Source organism: Cryptomeria japonica, unplaced genomic scaffold (genome assembly GCF_030272615.1).
Source record: "Cryptomeria japonica unplaced genomic scaffold, Sugi_1.0 HiC_scaffold_20, whole genome shotgun sequence".
Classification (NCBI taxonomy): Eukaryota; Viridiplantae; Streptophyta; class Pinopsida; order Cupressales; family Cupressaceae; genus Cryptomeria; species Cryptomeria japonica.
In genome coordinates this window covers 787,501-805,000 of record NW_026728842.1, presented here as the reverse complement: position 1 = coordinate 805,000, position 17,500 = coordinate 787,501, and the positions used below count along the sequence as shown (strand labels likewise).

Below are 17,500 nucleotides of genomic sequence, written 5' to 3'. Positions count from 1 at the left end.
CTCGAGTGCGCACCTTCGCCAGGGCGGGCTCAAGATGGCACCCGCGTTCCGTTTTTTTCACTATCTTTCAAAACGGAAATTTTAAAATCTCGTTTTTTTTTTTTTTTTGCCTTTTCTGGAAATTAGTGAAGGCAGCGCATCAAAGGTGCGCAATGCTGGTGCGAACCCGGGAGCGCTCCGATGTGTGCTCCAAGGTGCGGCGTGCACGAAGTCCGAGCCCGGTTTGCCCCGGGTGCGCACCTCGCGTGCACCTTCGCCGGGGTGAGCACCTTGGTGTGCAGACCTTGGCTGGGTTGCGCGCCCTGGTGCGCACCAAGGAGCGCTCTGAAGTGTGCTCCAAGGTGCGGCGTGCACGAAGTCGGAGCCCGGTTTGCCCCGGGTGTGCACCTCGCGTGCACCTTCGCTGCGGTGGGCACCTTGGCTGGGTTGCGCGCCTTGGTGGGCACCATGCAGTGCACGAAGTCGGAGCCCGGATTGCCCCGGGCGCGCACCTCCGCCAGGGTGGGCACCTTGGTGCGCACAACTTGCCTGGGCTGCGCACCAGGAAGGGCTCAAGATGGCACCCGCGTTCCGTTTTTTTCACTATCTTTCAGAACGGAAATTTTAAAATCTCGTTTTTTTTTGCCTTTTCTGGAAATTAGTGAAGGCAGCGCATCAAAGGTGCGCAACGCTGGTGCGAACCTGGGAGCGCTCCGATGTGTGCTCCAAGGTGCGGCGTGCACGAAGTCGGAGCCCGGTTTGCCCCGGGTGCGCACCTCGCGTGCACCTTCGCCGGGGTGGGCACCTTGGTGTGCAGACCTTGGCTGGGTTGCGCGCCCTGGTGGGCACCATGGTGCGCACCAAGGAGCGCTCCGAAGTGTGCTCCAAGGTGCGGCCTGCACGAAGTCGGAGCCCGGTTGGCCCCGGGTGTGCACCTCGGGTGGGCACCTTGGTGCGCATGCCTTGCCTGGGCTGCGCACCAGGGCGGGCTCAAGATGGCACCCGCGTTCCTTTTTTTTCACTATCTTTCAAAACGGAAATTTTAAAATCTCATTTTTTTTTGCCTTTTTCTGGAAATTAGTGAAGGCAGCGCATCAAAGGTGCGCACCTCGCTGCCCACCACGGTGCGCAACGCCGGTGGGCACCCGGGAGTGCTTCGAAGTGTGCTCCAAGGTGCTGCGTGCACGTTGTCGGAGCCCGGTTTGCCCCGGGTGCGCACCTCGCGTGCACCTTCGTCGGGGTGGGCACCTTGGCTGGGTTTGCCCCGGCTGCGCTCCGAAGCGGGGTTATTGGAGCGCCGCCTCTTTTTTTGTCGGAGCGTTTGGTGGGGTTTCTCGCACTGGCTCTTCCCAGGCCCGGTTGCCACCCTGGCGCGCACGAAGTCGGAAGTAGGGTTAATTGCCCGGGTGCGCACCTTTGCCAGGGTGGGCACCTTGCCTGGGCTGCGCACCAGGGCGGGCTCAAGATGGCACCCGCGTTCCGTTTTTTTCACTATCTTTCAAAACGGAAATTTCAAAATCTCCTTTTTTTTTTGCCTTTTCTGGAAATTAGTGAAGGCAGCGCATCAAAGGTGCGCACCCGGGAGCGCTACGAAGTGTGCTCCAAGGTGCGGTGTGCACGTTGTCGGAGCCCGGTTTGCCCCGGGTGCGCACCTCGCCTGCACCTTGGCCGGGGTGGGCACCTTGGCTGGGTTTGCCCAGGGTGCGCTCCGAAGCGGGGTTACTGGAGCGCCCCCTCTTTTTTTGTCAGAGCGTTTGGTTGGGTTTCTCGCATTGGCTCTTCCCAGGCCCGGTTGTTGGGTGCGCTCCCACCCTGGCGCGCGCGAGGTTGGAAGTTGGGTTAATTGCCCGGGCGCGCACCTTCGCCAGGGTGGGCACCTTGGTGCGCACACCTTGGCTGGGCTGCGCACCAGGGCGGGCTCAAGATGGCACCAGCATTCCCTTTTTTTCACTATCTTTCAAAACGGAAATTTTAAAATCTCGTTTTTTTTTGCCTTTTATGGAAATTAGTGAAGGCATCGCATCAAAGGTGCGCACCTCGCTGCCCACCTTGGTGTGCTCCGAGGTGCCCACCACGGTGCGAACCCGGGAGCGCCCCGATGTGTGCTCCAAGGTGCGGCGTGCACGAAGTCGGACCCCGGTTTGCCCCGGGTGCGCACCTCGCGTGCACCTTGGTGCGCACACCTTGGCTGGGTTGCGCGCCCTGGTGGGCACCATGGTGCGCACCAAGGAGCGCTCCGAAGTGTGCTCCAAGGTGCGCCGTGCACGAAGTCGGAGCCCGGTTTGCCCCGGGTGCGCACCTCGCGTGCACCTTCGCCGCGGTGGGCACCATGGCGTGCACGAAGTCGGAGCCCGGTTTGCCCCGGGTGCGCACCTCGCGTGCACCTTCGCCGGGGTGGGCACCTTGGTGTGCAGACCTTGGCTGGGTTGCGCGCCCTGGTGGGCACCATGGTGCGCACCAAGGAGCGCTCCGAAGTGTGCTCCAAGGTGCGGCCTGCACGAAGTCGGAGCCCGGTTTGCCCCGGGTGTGCACCTCGGGTGGGCACCTTGGTGCGCATGCCTTGCCTGGGCTGCGCACCAGGGCGGGCTCAAGATGGCACCCGCGTTCCTTTTTTTTCACTATCTTTCAAAACGGAAATTTTAAAATCTCATTTTTTTTTGCCTTTTTCTGGAAATTAGTGAAGGCAGCGCATCAAAGGTGCGCACCTCGCTGCCCACCACGGTGCGCAACGCCGGTGGGCACCCGGGAGTGCTTCGAAGTGTGCTCCAAGGTGCTGCGTGCACGTTGTCGGAGCCCGGTTTGCCCCGGGTGCGCACCTCGCGTGCACCTTCGTCGGGGTGGGCACCTTGGCTGGGTTTGCCCCGGCTGCGCTCCGAAGCGGGGTTATTGGAGCGCCGCCTCTTTTTTTGTCGGAGCGTTTGGTGGGGTTTCTCGCATTGGCTCTTCCCAGGCCCGGTTGCCACCCTGGCGCGCACGAAGTCGGAAGTAGGGTTAATTGCCCGGGTGCGCACCTTTGCCAGGGTGGGCACCTTGCCTGGGCTGCGCACCAGGGCGGGCTCAAGATGGCACCCGCGTTCCGTTTTTTTCACTATCTTTCAAAACGGAAATTTCAAAATCTCCTTTTTTTTTTGCCTTTTCTGGAAATTAGTGAAGGCAGCGCATCAAAGGTGCGCACCCGGGAGCGCTACGAAGTGTGCTCCAAGGTGCGGCGTGCACGTTGTCGGAGCCCGGTTTGCCTCGGGTGCGCACCTCGCCTGCACCTTGGCCGGGGTGGGCACCTTGGCTGGGTTTGCCCAGGGTGCGCTCCGGAGCGGGGTTACTGGAGCGCCCCCTCTTTTTTTGTCAGAGCGTTTGGTGGGGTTTCTCGCATTGGCTCTTCCCAGGCCCGGTTGTTTGGTGCGCTCCCACCCTGGCGCGCGCGAGGTTGGAAGTTGGGTTAATTGCCCGGGCGCGCACCTTCGCCAGGGTGGGCACCTTGGTGCGCACACCTTGGCTGGGCTGCGCACCAGGGCGGGCTCAAGATGGCACCAGCATTCCCTTTTTTTCACTATCTTTCAAAACGGAAATTTTAAAATCTCGTTTTTTTTTGCCTTTTATGGAAATTAGTGAAGGCATCGCATCAAAGGTGCGCACCTCGCTGCCCACCTTGGTGTGCTCCGAGGTGCCCACCACGGTGCGAACCCGGGAGCGCCCCGATGTGTGCTCCAAGGTGCGGCGTGCACGAAGTCGGACCCCGGTTTGCCCCGGGTGCGCACCTCGCGTGCACCTTGGTGCGCACACCTTGGCTGGGTTGCGCGCCCTGGTGGGCACCATGGTGCGCACCAAGGAGCGCTCCGAAGTGTGCTCCAAGGTGCGCCGTGCACGAAGTCGGAGCCCGGTTTGCCCCGGGTGCGCACCTCGCGTGCACCTTCGCCGCGGTGGGCACCATGGCGTGCACGAAGTCGGAGCCCGGTTTGCCCCGGGTGCGCACCTCGCGTGCACCTTCGCCGGGGTGGGCACCTTGGTGTGCAGACCTTGGCTGGGTTGCGCGCCCTGGTGGGCACCATGGTGCGCACCAAGGAGCGCTCCGAAGTGTGCTCCAAGGTGCGGCCTGCACGAAGTCGGAGTCCGGTTTGCCCCGGGTGCGCACCATGGCGTGCACGAAGTCGGAGCCCGGTTTGCCCCGAGTGCGCACCTCGCGTGCACCTTCGCCGGGGTGGGCACCTCGGCTGGTTTGCGCGCCCTGGTGCGCACCAAGGAGCGCTCCGAAGTGTGCTCCAAGGTGCGGCGTGCACGAAGTCGGAGCCCGGTTTGCCCCGGGTGCGCACCTCGCGTGCACCTTCGCCGCGGTGGGCACCTTGGCTGGGTTGGGCACCATTGAGCGCTCCGAAGTTTGCTCCAAGGTGCGCACCATGGCCCTCCAAGGTGCGCAGCATGGCGTGCACGAAGTCGGAGCCCGGTTTGCCCCGGGTGCGCACCTCGCGTGCACCTTCGCCAGGGTGGGCACCTCGGTGCGCACACCTTCTCAATGTTTTCTTGCCTTTTCTGGAAATTGGTGAAGGCAGCGCATCAAAGGTGCGCACCTCGGTGTGCTCCGAGGTGCGAACCCGAGAGCGCTTCGAGGTGCGCACGAAGTCAAAAGTCGGGTTAATTGCATTGTTTTCCCCGGGTGCGCTCCGAGGTGCGCAACATCGGTGCGCACCAAGGAGGGCTCCGAAGTGTGCTCCAAGGTGCGCACGATGGCGTGCACCTCTGGTGCGCACGATTCGGAGCTCGGTTTGCCCGGGGTGCGCACACCTTGGCTGGGTTGCGCACCTTTTGTGCGCTCCATGGTGCGTACGAAGTCGGAGCTCGGTTTGCCCCGGGTGCGCACCTTGATGCGCACGCCTTGGCTGGGCTGCGCACCTTGGTGGGCGCCTCCAAGGTGCGCACGAAGTCGAAGCTCGGTTTGCCCCGGGTGCGCACCTTGGTGGGCGCCATGGTGCACTCCGAGGTGCCCAAGATTGGTGCGCACCAAGGAGCGCTCCGAAGTGCGCTCCAAGGTGCGCAGGTGCGCGCGAAGTCGAAAGTTGGGTTAATTGTCCGGTTTGCCTCGGGTGCGCACCTTGCGTGCACCTTCGCCAGGGTGGGCGCCTTGGTGCGCACACCTTGGCTGGGCTGCGCACCCGGGCGCGCACACCTTGGCACCCGCGTTTCCTTCATTTTAAATTTTTTTTTTTTACAATCTCTCAAGTGGGAAATTCTATAATCTCAACTTTTTTTGCCTTTTCAGGAAACTTTTGAATGGAGCGCATCATTGGTGCGCTCCGAAGTGTGCTCCAAGGTGCGCACCTCTGGTGCGCTCCAAAGCTCTCTCCAGCTGCGTGCACCTGCCCCGGGCGCGCACCCGGCCCCGCCCAGCTTCGCTCACCTGTCCCGGGCGTCTGGTGCGGAACCTTAGAGTAAGAAACATCACCGTGCACCTTGGCCAACGTGCGCGACTCGACCGAGCGCGCACTGGCCGAGGTGCACACCGATTTCACCTGGGTGCGCGCGCAGCACCTCGGGCGCACCGGGGTGCGCGCACAACGCCCGGGTTGCACCGTGGCCTGTGTGCTCGGGGCGCCTCGGGTGCGCGCTCGGTGTCGCCCCGGCGCGCGCGGTAGTGCGGGCAACGCACCCCGGCCCGGCCCGGCCCCGACGAGAACGCAAACGGGCAAAAGGTTAATTCAAATAGCATTGCGACGCCCGGCGAAAAACTAAAAAAGGGTGCAACACCGGGACTTCCCGGGAGGTCACCCATCCCAGTACTACTCCGGCCCAAGCGCGCTTAACTGCGGAGTTCTGATGGGATCCGGTGCACTAACGCTGGTATGATCGCACCCGTTATGAGCTTGTCGCAGTGTGTACTTAGCAAACCGCGACCCACGTGCGAATCCACCCCGGCCACCCACCCCCGTCGAGGTGCACACCCTCCCTCGCGAAGTGCGCCCCGTTCGCCAAGTGTGAGCCCTGCCCGGGTGCACGCACCTTGCTAGGGCATCGGGTGTGCACCCGGCCCGGCCTACGTGCGTGCACCTGGACGGGGCGTCGTGTGCGTGCAGTGTCCCGTCTGCAACGCGGTGCCCACACACCACCTCGGGCGCAACGACCTGCGCTCACATGTGGGCCGAGTGCACCTTGGTGCATGTTCGGGGCGCCTCGGGTGCACGCTCGATCTTGCCCCGGTGCACCAAGGCGCTCGGTTTGCCCCGGGTGCGCACTTGGTGCAAGGTGGGCACCCAAAATAGGGATCAAGCACCAAAACACAAGTTTCGGGATGCAAAATGGGACCCAAGGACCACAAATGCGTTCCAAGACCCATGATGGGTCCACGAGAACAAAAATGTGTTCCGAGACTTAATAAACAAATATTGGGTTTTAGGAGAAGAAACATGCTCTGATGCCCAAAACGAGAATCGACCCCGAAAAGGCCACAGGCCAAAAGTGGGATGCGAGACAAAAAAAAATGGGACCCGAGGACCAAAATTGGGTTCCCAGGTCGAAGACAGGGCAACCGGACAAGAAACGACCTCTAAGGCTCGAAATGAGTCCCGACGACTAAAACTTGACAAGAAGCACCCATCAGGCACCCAACTCGACACCCATGGGATGCCGACCCACCCGGGCTTCCACCTAGCACACCTTGGCACCCACCCACCCTCACACCCAACCTCGCACCCAACTTAGCACCTTTGAACCCACATTGGCACTCACCCTGACCCTGGCACCTTGGAACCCACATTGGCACTCACCTTGACCCTGGCACCCACCTTTGCACTCACCTTGGGACCCACCCTGGCTCCCACCTCGGCACCCACCCAGACACCCACCTTGGTTCCTTGGCACCCACCTTGGATCCTTGGCACCCACCCCGACACCCACCTTGGCACGCAACTTGGCTACTTGCCACCCACCTTGGCTCCTTGAAGCCCACCCCGACAACCACCCCGTGACCTACCCTGGCTAGGGTTGGTGCACACCCACCCTGGTGCCCACCTTGGCACCCACCCTATGACCCACCTTGGCACGCACCTTAGTACCCACCCCGTTACCCACCCTAGGACCCACCCCGTGACCCACCTTGGCCAGGGTGGGTGCACCCACCCTGGTGCCCACCTTGGCACCCACCCATCCTAGCACCCAGCCTGTGACCGGGCTTGGAACCCAACCTTGCACCCGTCTTGGCCAGTGTGGGTGCGCACCCATCCTGGCACCCACGTTGTGACACACCCTTTAACCCACGCACCCTAGCACCCACGTTGGCACCCACCTTGGAACCCAACTTGGCACCCACCTCGGCACCCACCTTGACACTTGTGGACCCACCTTGCCACTCACCCTAGCATCGACCCATCCTAGCACCCACCCTGGCACCTTTGCACCCTAGCACTCACCCATCCTAGCACCTAACCTGTGACCCACCTTGACACTCACCCTCGCACCCACCTTGGAACCCAACCTAGCACCCACCCACCCTGACACCAACCCTAGCACCTACCCACCCTTGCACCCACCCTGTGACCCATCTTGGCACCCACCCATCCTACCACTCAACCTATCACCCACCTTCTCACCCACCTTGGCATCCACCTTAGCACCCACCCACACTGGCACCTTGGCACCCACCTCGGGCAAGGTGGGTGCACACCCACCCTGGCACCCAATTTAGAACCCACCGAGCATGTTACCCACCTTGGCACCCACATTGCAGCCCACCCTAGTACCCACCCTATGACCCACATTGGCATCCACACCCTAGCACCCAGGCACCTCGACACCCGCCTTGACACCCACCCTAGCACTGAACCTGTGACCCACCTTGGAACTCACCCTAGAACCCACCCACCCTGTGAACCACCTTGGCATCCACCTTAGCACCCACCCACCTTGGCACCCACTCTAGCACTCACCCATCCTAACACCCAACTTGTTACCCACCTTGGCACCCGCCCTCGCGTCCACCTTGAAACCCACCCTAGCACCCACCCACGCAGGAGCCCACCTTGGCACCCAACCTAACACCCACGCATCCTGGCACCCAACTTGTGACCCACCTTGGAACCCACCCTAGTACCCACCTTTGAACCCACTATATCACCAACCCACCTTGGCACCCACCCTATGACCCTCTTTGGAATCCACCCTAGCACGCACCCACCCTGGCACCCACCATGGAGCGCACCCTAGCACCCACCCACCTCGGCACGCACCTCAACACCCACCTTGGTGTGCGCACTGCGCCAACCTCTCAAAGACCCTATGTGGTGCGCTCCAAAGTGTACACCTTTGGTGCGCTCCAAGGTGCGCACCTTTGGTGCACACCAAAGTGTGCACCGAGGTGAGCACCAAAGTGCACTCCAGGGTGCACACCAAGGCGCGCACCTTTGGTGCGGTCAATGCAAACGAATTCGGAAGTTGGGGTCGATGTCGTAATCGCTGCTGCAGACTACACGTATGAGAATCGGACAAATAGCTTTATATAGGGGAGGTGTTGCGTTTGATGGGTCGACTCCCCTGGTTGTGTGCACTGCACCAACTTCAAAGACCCTGTCTTGTTTAAGAAGTCAAAAGTTGGGGTGGATGTCCTAATCATTGCTGCAGTCTACGCATGTATGAGAATCAGACAAATAGCTTATATAGGGGAGGTGTTGCATTCGGTGGGTTGACTCCCCTGGTTGTGCGCACTGCGCCAACCTCAAAGACCTTGTTTTCGTTTAGAAGCCGAAAGTTGGGGTCGATGTCCTAATTGCTCTTGCAGGCTACGCATGTATGAGAATCAGACAAATAGCTTATATAGGGGAGGTGTTGGGTTTGATGGGTCGACTCCCCTGGTTGTGCGCATTGCGCCAACCTCAAAGACCCTGCATTGCGGATGAAGTCGAAAGTCAGAGTTTGGTGTGCTACAAGGTGTGGTCGAAGGTGCTCACCTAGGTGTGCACCTTTGGAGCGCAGGAAAAGTGCCCTCCAAAAGTGCGCACCTTTGGAGTGCACAAAAGTGCCCTCCAAAAGTGCGCACCTTTGGAGCGCAGAAAAGTGCCCTCCAAAAAGTGCCCTCCAAAAGTGCGCACCTTTGGAGCGCAGAAAAGTGCCCTCCAAAAAGTGCCCTCCAAAAGTGCGCACCTTTGGAGCGCAGAAAAGTGCCCTCCAAAAAGTGCCCTCCAAAAGTGCGCACCTTTGGAGCGCAGAAAAGTGCCCTCCAAAAAGTGCCCTCCAAAAGTGCGCACCTTTGGAGCGCAGAAAAGTGCCCTCCAAAAAGTGCCCTCCAAAAGTGCGCACCTTTGGAGCGCAGAAAAGTGCCCTCCAAAAAGTGCCCTCCAAAAGTGCGCACCTTTGGAGCGCAGAAAAGTGCCCTCCAAAAAGTGCCCTCCAAAAGTGCGCACCTTTGGAGCGCAGAAAAGTGCCCTCCAAAAAGTGCCCTCCAAAAGTGCGCACCTTTGGAGCGCAGAAAAGTGCCCTCCAAAAAGTGCCCTCCAAAAGTGCGCACCTTTGGAGCGCAGAAAAGTGCCCTCCAAAAAGTGCCCTCCAAAAGTGCGCACCTTTGGAGCGCAGAAAAGTGCCCTCCAAAAAGTGCCCTCCAAAAGTGCGCACCTTTGGAGCGCAGAAAAGTGCCCTCCAAAAAGTGCCCTCCAAAAGTGCGCACCTTTGGAGCGCAGAAAAGTGCCCTCCAAAAAGTGCCCTCCAAAAGTGCGCACTTTTGGTGCGCACCAAAAGTGCGCACTTTTGGTGCGCACCAAGGCGCTGGTTCGGTCGTTGCAGGCGAGTTCGGAAGTTGGGGTCGATGTCCTGAGCGGAGGTGCAAACTACACAGGTGTCGGAATCGGACAAATAGCTTATATAGGGGAGGTGTATGCTTCGATGGGTCGACTCCCCAGGTTGAGCGCACCGCGCCAACCTCAAAGACCCTACGGTATGGATGAAGTCGGAAGTTGGGTCCGATGACCGATTCGATTAGTAGGTATGCTCATGAGGTCGGAATTTGGGTCCGATGACCTGCCATGTGTAGGAAGGCGAATGTTGGCACTGTGCGTTGCAAGGTGCACACCAAGGCGCTGGTGCGGTCTTTTTAGTCGAGTTCGGAAGTTGGGGTCGATGTCCTGATCGGAGGTGCAAGCTACACAGGTGTGGGAATCGGACAAATAGCTTATATAGGGGAGGTGTATGCTTCGTTGGGTCGACTCCCCGGGTTGAGCGCACCGCGCCAACCTCAAAGACCCTACGGTATGGATGAAGTCGGAAGTTGGGTCCGATGACCGATTCGATATGTAGGCATACTCGCGAGGTCGGAATTTGGGTCCGATGACCTGCCATGTTGAGGAAGGCGAATGTTGGCACTGTGCGTTGCAAGGTGCGCACCAAGGCGCTGGTTCGGTCGTTGCAGGCGAGTTCGGAAGTTGGGGTCGATGTCCTGATCGGAGGTGCAAACTACACAGGTGTGGGAATCGGACAAATAGCTTATATAGGGGAGGTGTATGCTTCGTTGGGTCGACTCCCCGGGTTGAGCGCACCGCGCCAACCTCAAAGACCCTACGGTATGGATGAAGTCGGAAGTTGGGTCCGATGACCGATTCGATATGTAGGCATACTCGCGAGGTCGGAATTTGGGTCCGATGACCTGCCATGTGCAGGAAGGCGAATGTTGGGACTGTGCGTCGCAAGGTGCGCACCAAGGCGCTGGTGCCGTCGTTGCAGTCGAGTTCGGAAGTTGGGGTCGATGTCCTGGTCAGAGGTGCAAACTACACAGGTGTGGGAATCGGACAAATAGCTTATATAGGGGAGGTGTATGCTTCGATGGGTCGACTCCCCGGGTTGAGCGCACCGCGCCAACCTCAGAGACCCTACAGTATGGATGAAGTCGGAAGTTGGGTCCGATGACCGATTCGATACGTATGCATATTCGCGAGGTCTGAATTTGTGTCCGATGACCTGCCATGCGCAGGAAGGCGGAATTTGGGTCCGATGACCGAGTTGATGGCGTGCCATGCGCAGAAAGGCGGAATTTGGGTCCGATGACCGAGTTGATGTTGATGGCCCGCCATGCATAGGAAGGCGGAATTTGGGTCCGATGACCGATTTGAAGGCGTGCCATACGCAGAAAGGCGGAGTTTGGGTCCGATGACCGAGTTGATATTGATGGCCCGCCATGCGCAGGAAGGCAGAATTTGGGTCCGATGACCTGACATACGCATGGAGTCCGACTCGGGGGCCGATGTTCGATTCGATGACTTGCATTGTGGGTAAAGTCGGAAGTTGTGGTCTTTGACCCGATTCGATGACCAGACTTCGGCTGCTTGAGAATCGGACAAATAACTTATATAGGGGAGGTAGTGTTCTCGAGCATCCTCCCCCCGTGCCCGTTTATGTCGATTGATGCTGGTGCTCTACTGGTTGGAGAGCTCGGATGCAAAAATCTTGCACCAGGATTTATCGATTGTGATGGACACGGCAAGTCTCCTGATTGCTATGCAGGAGCTCATCGTGAATCTCTATGCGGCCTTGGTATGGACTCGACCTGCGGAATGGTTCGGCAATGGTAGTCGCTCCAACACGTCCTTGCAGTGGCCACAGAGGTGATTCAACTAGAGCTCCAGTCTAGCTTTTGGGTTGCTTGGCGGACTGGTATAGCCGCGATCGAGTTCCGGCCATGAACGTTTTAGATAGCTCTTGGGCTTTCTGGGACGGAAGTCGGAAGTTTGGGCTGTTGTCCGATTTGATGACCATTCTTCGGATGTGTGAGAATCGGACAAATAACTTATATAGGGGACTGTGTTGTCTCACGCAGCCCCCTCCGTGCCCCTCTATCTCGACCGATGTTGGTGCTTGAAAGGGTTGGGATCGCTCGGATTTATAAACGTGCACCACCATTTGTCGAGTGTGAGGGACGCGGCAGGTCTCCTAAATGCTATGCGGGCGCTCTCTGAGAATCTCTATCCGGCCTCGACACAAACTAGTCTTGCTGAATGGTTTGGCACTGGTAGTCGATCTAACACGTCGTTGTTGTGGCCGCCTAGGCGATTCGATTCGAGCCCCCGTCTAGCTTTTGGGTTGCTTGGCGGATTTTGCCCTATCCGCAAGTGAGCTCGGTCCCTAAACGTTCGAGAAACCTGATTGCTATGTGCCGACTCTCTTTCTTGCGAGCCTCCATCTAGCTTTTGGGTCTCTACGGAACGGAAGTCGGAATCTGGGACCGTTGTTTGATTCGACGAGGCAGACTACGGTTGTGCGAGAATCGGACAAATAACTTATATAGGGGAGGTGTTGACTGGAGCATTCTCCCCCGTGCCCCTCTAACTCGACCAATGCTGGCGCTCGAACGGTGGTAGCGCTCGGATTTTCATTGAGCGCCAGCATTGGTCGATTTAGAGGGGCATGCGAGATTCCCGAATGCTATGCGAGGGCTCTAACGGAAATGTCTATTGGTTTCGGTATGGATGCAATTGCGAGTGGTTCGGCAAAGGTAGTCGTTCCGATGCGTCCATGTCGTGGCCAAATCGATAATTCGATTTGAGCCCTCGTATAGCATTTGGGTCTCTCGATGTGATTCCGCATTCCAGTCCCTTTGGGCACTGCTTGAGCCGCATCCCAGGGGGTTCCCTTCCCAATAATCTGCCTCGCAACCCGATTGCTATGCGGTGAGGCTCCTCGGCCGCCTCGGAACTATCTGTGTATCAGACGCATCGCGGGATAAGGGGTTGGCAACGGTAGTCGCCCCAAGCGCGTCCGATGCTTGGACCATTCCGAGGCGGCCCTGAAGCCTCTTCCGTCTAGCCGTTGGGTCCTTCTCGCCGCATCCCTCGCCTCGCACCCCGATTGCTATGCGGTGAGGCTCCTCGGCCGCCTTGGAACTATCTGTGTATCGGACGCGTCGCGGGATAAGGGGTTGTCACTGGTAGTCGCCCCAAGCGCGTACGATGCTTGGACCATTCCGAGGCGGCCCTGAAGCCTCTTCCGTCTAGCCGTTGGGTCCTTCTCGCCGCATCCCTCGCCTCGCACCCCGATTGCTATGCGGTGAGGCTCCTCGGCCGCCTTGGAACTATCTGTGTATCGGACGCGTCGCGGGATAAGGGGTTGTCACTGGTAGTCGCCCCAAGCGCGTCCGATGCTTGGACCATTCCGAGGCGGCCCTGAAGCCTCTTCCGTCTAGCCGTTGGGTCCTTCTCGCCGCATCCCTCGCCTCGCACCCCGATTGCTATGCGGTGAGGCTCCTCGGCCGCCTTGGAACTATCTGTGTATCAGACGCGTCGCGGGATAAGGGGTTGTCACTGGTAGTCGCCCCAAGCGCGTCCGATGCTTGGACCATTCCGAGGCGGCCCTGAAGCCTCTTCCGTCTAGCCGTTGGGTCCTTCTCGCCGCATCCCTCGCCTCGCACCCCGATTGCTATGCGGTGAGGCTCCTCGGCCGCCTTGGAACTATCTGTGTATCGGACGCGTCGCGGGATAAGGGGTTGTCACTGGTAGTCGCCCCAAGCGCGTCCGATGCTTGGACCATTCCGAGGCGGCCCTGAAGCCTCTTCCGTCTAGCCGTTGGGTCCTTCTCGCCGCATCCCTCGCCTCGCACCCCGATTGCTATGCGGTGAGGCTCCTCGGCCGCCTTGGAACTATCTGTGTATCGGACGCGTCGCGGGATAAGGGGTTGTCACTGGTAGTCGCCCCAAGCGCGTCCGATGCTTGGACCATTCCGAGGCGGACCTGAAGCCTCTTCCCTCTAGCCGTTGGGGCTTTCTCGCCGCATCCCTCGCCTCGCACCCCGATTGCTATGCTGTGAGGCTCCTCGGCCGCCTCGGAACTATCTGTGTATCGGACGCATCGCGGGATAAGGGGTTGGCAGTGGTAGTCGCCCCAAGCGCGTCCGATGCTTGGACCATTCCGAGGCGGCCCTGAAGCCTCTTTCGTCAGCCGTTGGGGCCATCTCGCCGCATCCCCCACCTCGCACCACGATTGCTATGCTGTGAGGCTCCTCGGCCGCCTCGGAACTATCTGTGTATCGGACGCATCGCGGGATAAGGGGTTGGCAGTGGTAGTCGCCCCAAGCGCGTCCGATGCTTGGACTATTCCGAGGCGGCCCTGCAGCCTCTTCCGTGTAGCCTTTGGGGCCATCTCGCCGCATCCCTCGCCTCGCACCCCGATTGCTATGCGGTGAGGCTCATCGGCCGCCTGGGAACTATCTTCGTATCGGACGCATCGCGGGATAAGGGGTTGTCACTGGTAGTCGCCCCAAGCGCGTCCGATGCTTGGACTATTCCGAGGCGGCCCTGCAGCCTCTTCCGTCTAGCCGTTGGGGCCATCTCGCCGCATCCCCCACCTCCTCGGCTGCCTCGGAACTATCTGTGTATCGGACGCATCGCGGGATAAGGGGTTGGCAGTGGTAGTCGCCCCAAGCGCGTCCGATGCTTGGACTATTCCGAGGCGGCCCTGCAGCCTCTTCCGTCTAGCCTTTGGGGCCATCTCGCCGCATCCCTCACCTCGCACCCCGATTGCTATGCAGTGAGGCTCCTCGGCCGCCTGGGAACTATCTTCGTATCGGACGCATCGCGGGATAAGGGGTTGTCACTGGTAGTCGCCCCAAGGACGTCCGATGCTTGGACTATTCCGAGGCGGCCCTGCAGCCTCTTCCGTCTAGCCGTTGGGGCCATCTCGCCGCATCCCCCACCTCCTCGGCTGCCTCGGAACTATCTTCGTATCGGACGCATCGCGGGATAAGGGGTTGGCAGTGGTAGTCACCCCAAGCGCGTCCGATGCTTGGACTATTCCGAGGCGGCCCTGCAGCCTCTTCCGTCTAGCCTTTGGGGCCATCTCGCCGCATCCCTCGCCTCGCACCCCGATTGCTATGCGGTGAGGCTCCTCGGCCGCCTGGGAACTATCTTCGTATCGGACGCATCGCGGGATAAGGGGTTGTCACTGGTAGTCGCCCCAAGCGCGTCCGATGCTTGGACTATTCCGAGGCGGCCCTGCAGCCTCTTTCGTCTAACCGTTGGGGCCATCTCGCCGCATCCCCCACCTCGCACCCCGATTGCTATGCGGTGAGGCTCCTCGGCCGCCTTGGAACTATCTTCGTATCGGACGCATCGCGGGATAAGGGGTTGTCACTGGTAGTCGCCCCAAGCTGCGTCCGATGCTTGGACTATTCCGAGGCGGCCCTGTGGCCTCTTCCGTCTAGCCGTTGGGGCCATCTCGCCGCATCCCCCACCTCGCACCCCGATTGCTATGCGGTGAGGCTCCTCGGCCGCCTTGGAACTATCTTCGTATCGGACGCATCGCGAGATAAGGGGTTGTCACTGGTAGTCGCCCCAAGCACGTCCGATGCTTGGACTATTCCGAGGCGGCCCTGCAGCCTCTTCCGTCTAGCCGTTGGGGCCATCTCGCCGCATCCCCCACCTCGCACCCCGATTGCTATGCGGTGAGGCTCCTCGGCCGCCTTGGAACTATCTTCGTATCGGACGCATCGCGGGATAAGGGGTTGTCACTGGTAGTCGCCCCAAGCGCGTCCGATGCTTGGACTATTCCGAGGCGGCCCTGCAGCCTCTTCCGTCTAGCCGTTGGGGCCATCTCGCCGCATCCCCCACCTCGCACCCCGATTGCTATGCGGTGAGGCTCCTCGGCCGCCTTGGAACTATCTTCGTATCGGACGCATCGCGGGATAAGGGGTTGTCACTGGTAGTCGCCCCAAGCGCGTCCGATGCTTGGACTATTCCGAGGCGGCCCTGTGGCCTCCTCCGTCTAGCCGTTGGGGCCATCTCGCCGCATCCCCCCCCTTGCACCCGGATTGCTATGCGGTGAGGCTCCGATGCTTGGACTATTTCGAGGCGGCCCTGTGGCCTCTTCCGTCTAGCCGTTGGGGCCATCTCGCCGCATCCCCCCCCTTGCACCCGGATTGCTATGCGGTGAGGCTCCTGGGCCACCTTGGAACTATCTTCGTATCGGACGCATCGCGGGATAAGGGGTTGTCACTGGTAGTCGCCCCAAGCGCGTCCGATGCTTGGACTATTCCGAGGCGGCCCTGCAGCCTCTTTCGTCTAGCCGTTTGGGCCATCTCGCCGCATCCCCCACCTCGCACCCCGATTGCTATGCGGTGAGGCTCCTCGACCGCCTTGGAACTATCTTCGTATCGGACGCATCGCAGGATAAGGGGTTGTCACTGGTAGTCGCCCCAAGCGCGTCCGATGCTTGGACTATTCCGAGGCGGCCCTGCAGCCTCTTCCGTCTAGCCGTTGGGGCCATCTCGCCGCATCCCCCACCTCGCACCCCGATTGCTATGCGGTGATGCTCCTCGGCCGCTTTGGAACCATCTTCGAATCGGACGCATCGCGGGATAAGGGGTTGTCACTGGTAGTCGCCCCAAGCGCGTCCGATGCTTGGACCATTCCGAGGCGGCCCTGAAGCCTCTTCCGTCTAGCCGTTGGGGCCATCCGTCGCCTCGCACCCCCGATTGCTATGCGGTGAGGCTCCTCGGCCGCCTTGGAACCGTCTTCGTATCGGACGCATCGCGGGATAAGGGGTTGTCACTGGTAGTCGCCCCAAGCGCGTCCGATGCTCGGACCATTCCGAGGCGGCCCTGAAGCCTCTTCCGTCTAGCCATTGGGGCCATCTCGCCGCATCCGTCGCCTCGCACCCCCGATTGCTATGCGGTGAGGCTCCTCGGCCGCCTTGCAACCTTCTGTGTATCGGACGCATCGCGGGATAAGGGGTTGGCACTGGTAGTCGCCCCAAGCGCGTCCGATGCTTGGACCATACCGAGGTGGCCCTGAAGCCTCTTCCGTGTAGCCGTTGGGGCCTTCCCGCCCCATCCCTCGCCTCGCACCCCGATTGATATGCGGTGAGGCTCCTCGGCCGCGTTGGAACTATCTGTGTATCGGATGCATCGCGGGATAAGGGGTTGGCACTGGTAGTCGTCCCAATCGCGTCCGATGCTTGGACCATTCCGAGGCGGCCCTGCAGCCTCTTCCTAGTCGTCGGGGCCTTCCCGGCGCATCCTTCGCCTCGCATCCCGATTCCTATGCGGTGAGTCTTCTCGGCCGCCGCGGAACTATACCTGTTATCGCTACTGCATCCTTCGGCTGGTAACCTCCTCTGCCGCCTTGGAACGTTCTCTTTGTCGGACGCGTCGCGGGATAAGGGGTTGGCACTGGTAGTCGCCCCAAGCGCGCCTGATGCATAGACCGCTCCGTGTCGACCTTGCTTTCAGCCTCTCACATGCATAGACCTCTCTGAGTCGACCCTGCAGCCTCTCACGTTTAGCCTATGGAATCTCGCCTCACAACATGATTGCTATCCTTGATGCATCCCTTGCCTCGAGCCCTGATTGCTTTCTTGGCTGCATCCCTCCTCTCCTCACAGCCCAGTTGTCATCACTGCTTCATCCATCGCTTCATGCATCTGGCTGCTGGGCCCTTCCCACCGCACACCTCGATTGTTATCTCTGCTGCATCACACACCCCGATTGCTATCTCTGCTACATCCCTCGGCTCTCAGTTCTGCATCCTTCGCCTCACACCTCGATTGCTATCAATGCTGCATCTGTAAGCTCA

General features: G+C 60.2%; 1 non-coding gene across 1 annotated transcript; it reads right to left on the bottom strand.

Moving 5' to 3' along the window:
* Positions 1–5,703: 5,703 nt before the first annotated feature.
* Positions 5,704–5,822, bottom strand: LOC131861067 (5S ribosomal RNA). The gene has a single exon (XR_009360149.1). It is a non-coding gene; the product is annotated as a 5S ribosomal RNA (ribosomal RNA).
* Positions 5,823–17,500: the final 11,678 nt, after the last annotated feature.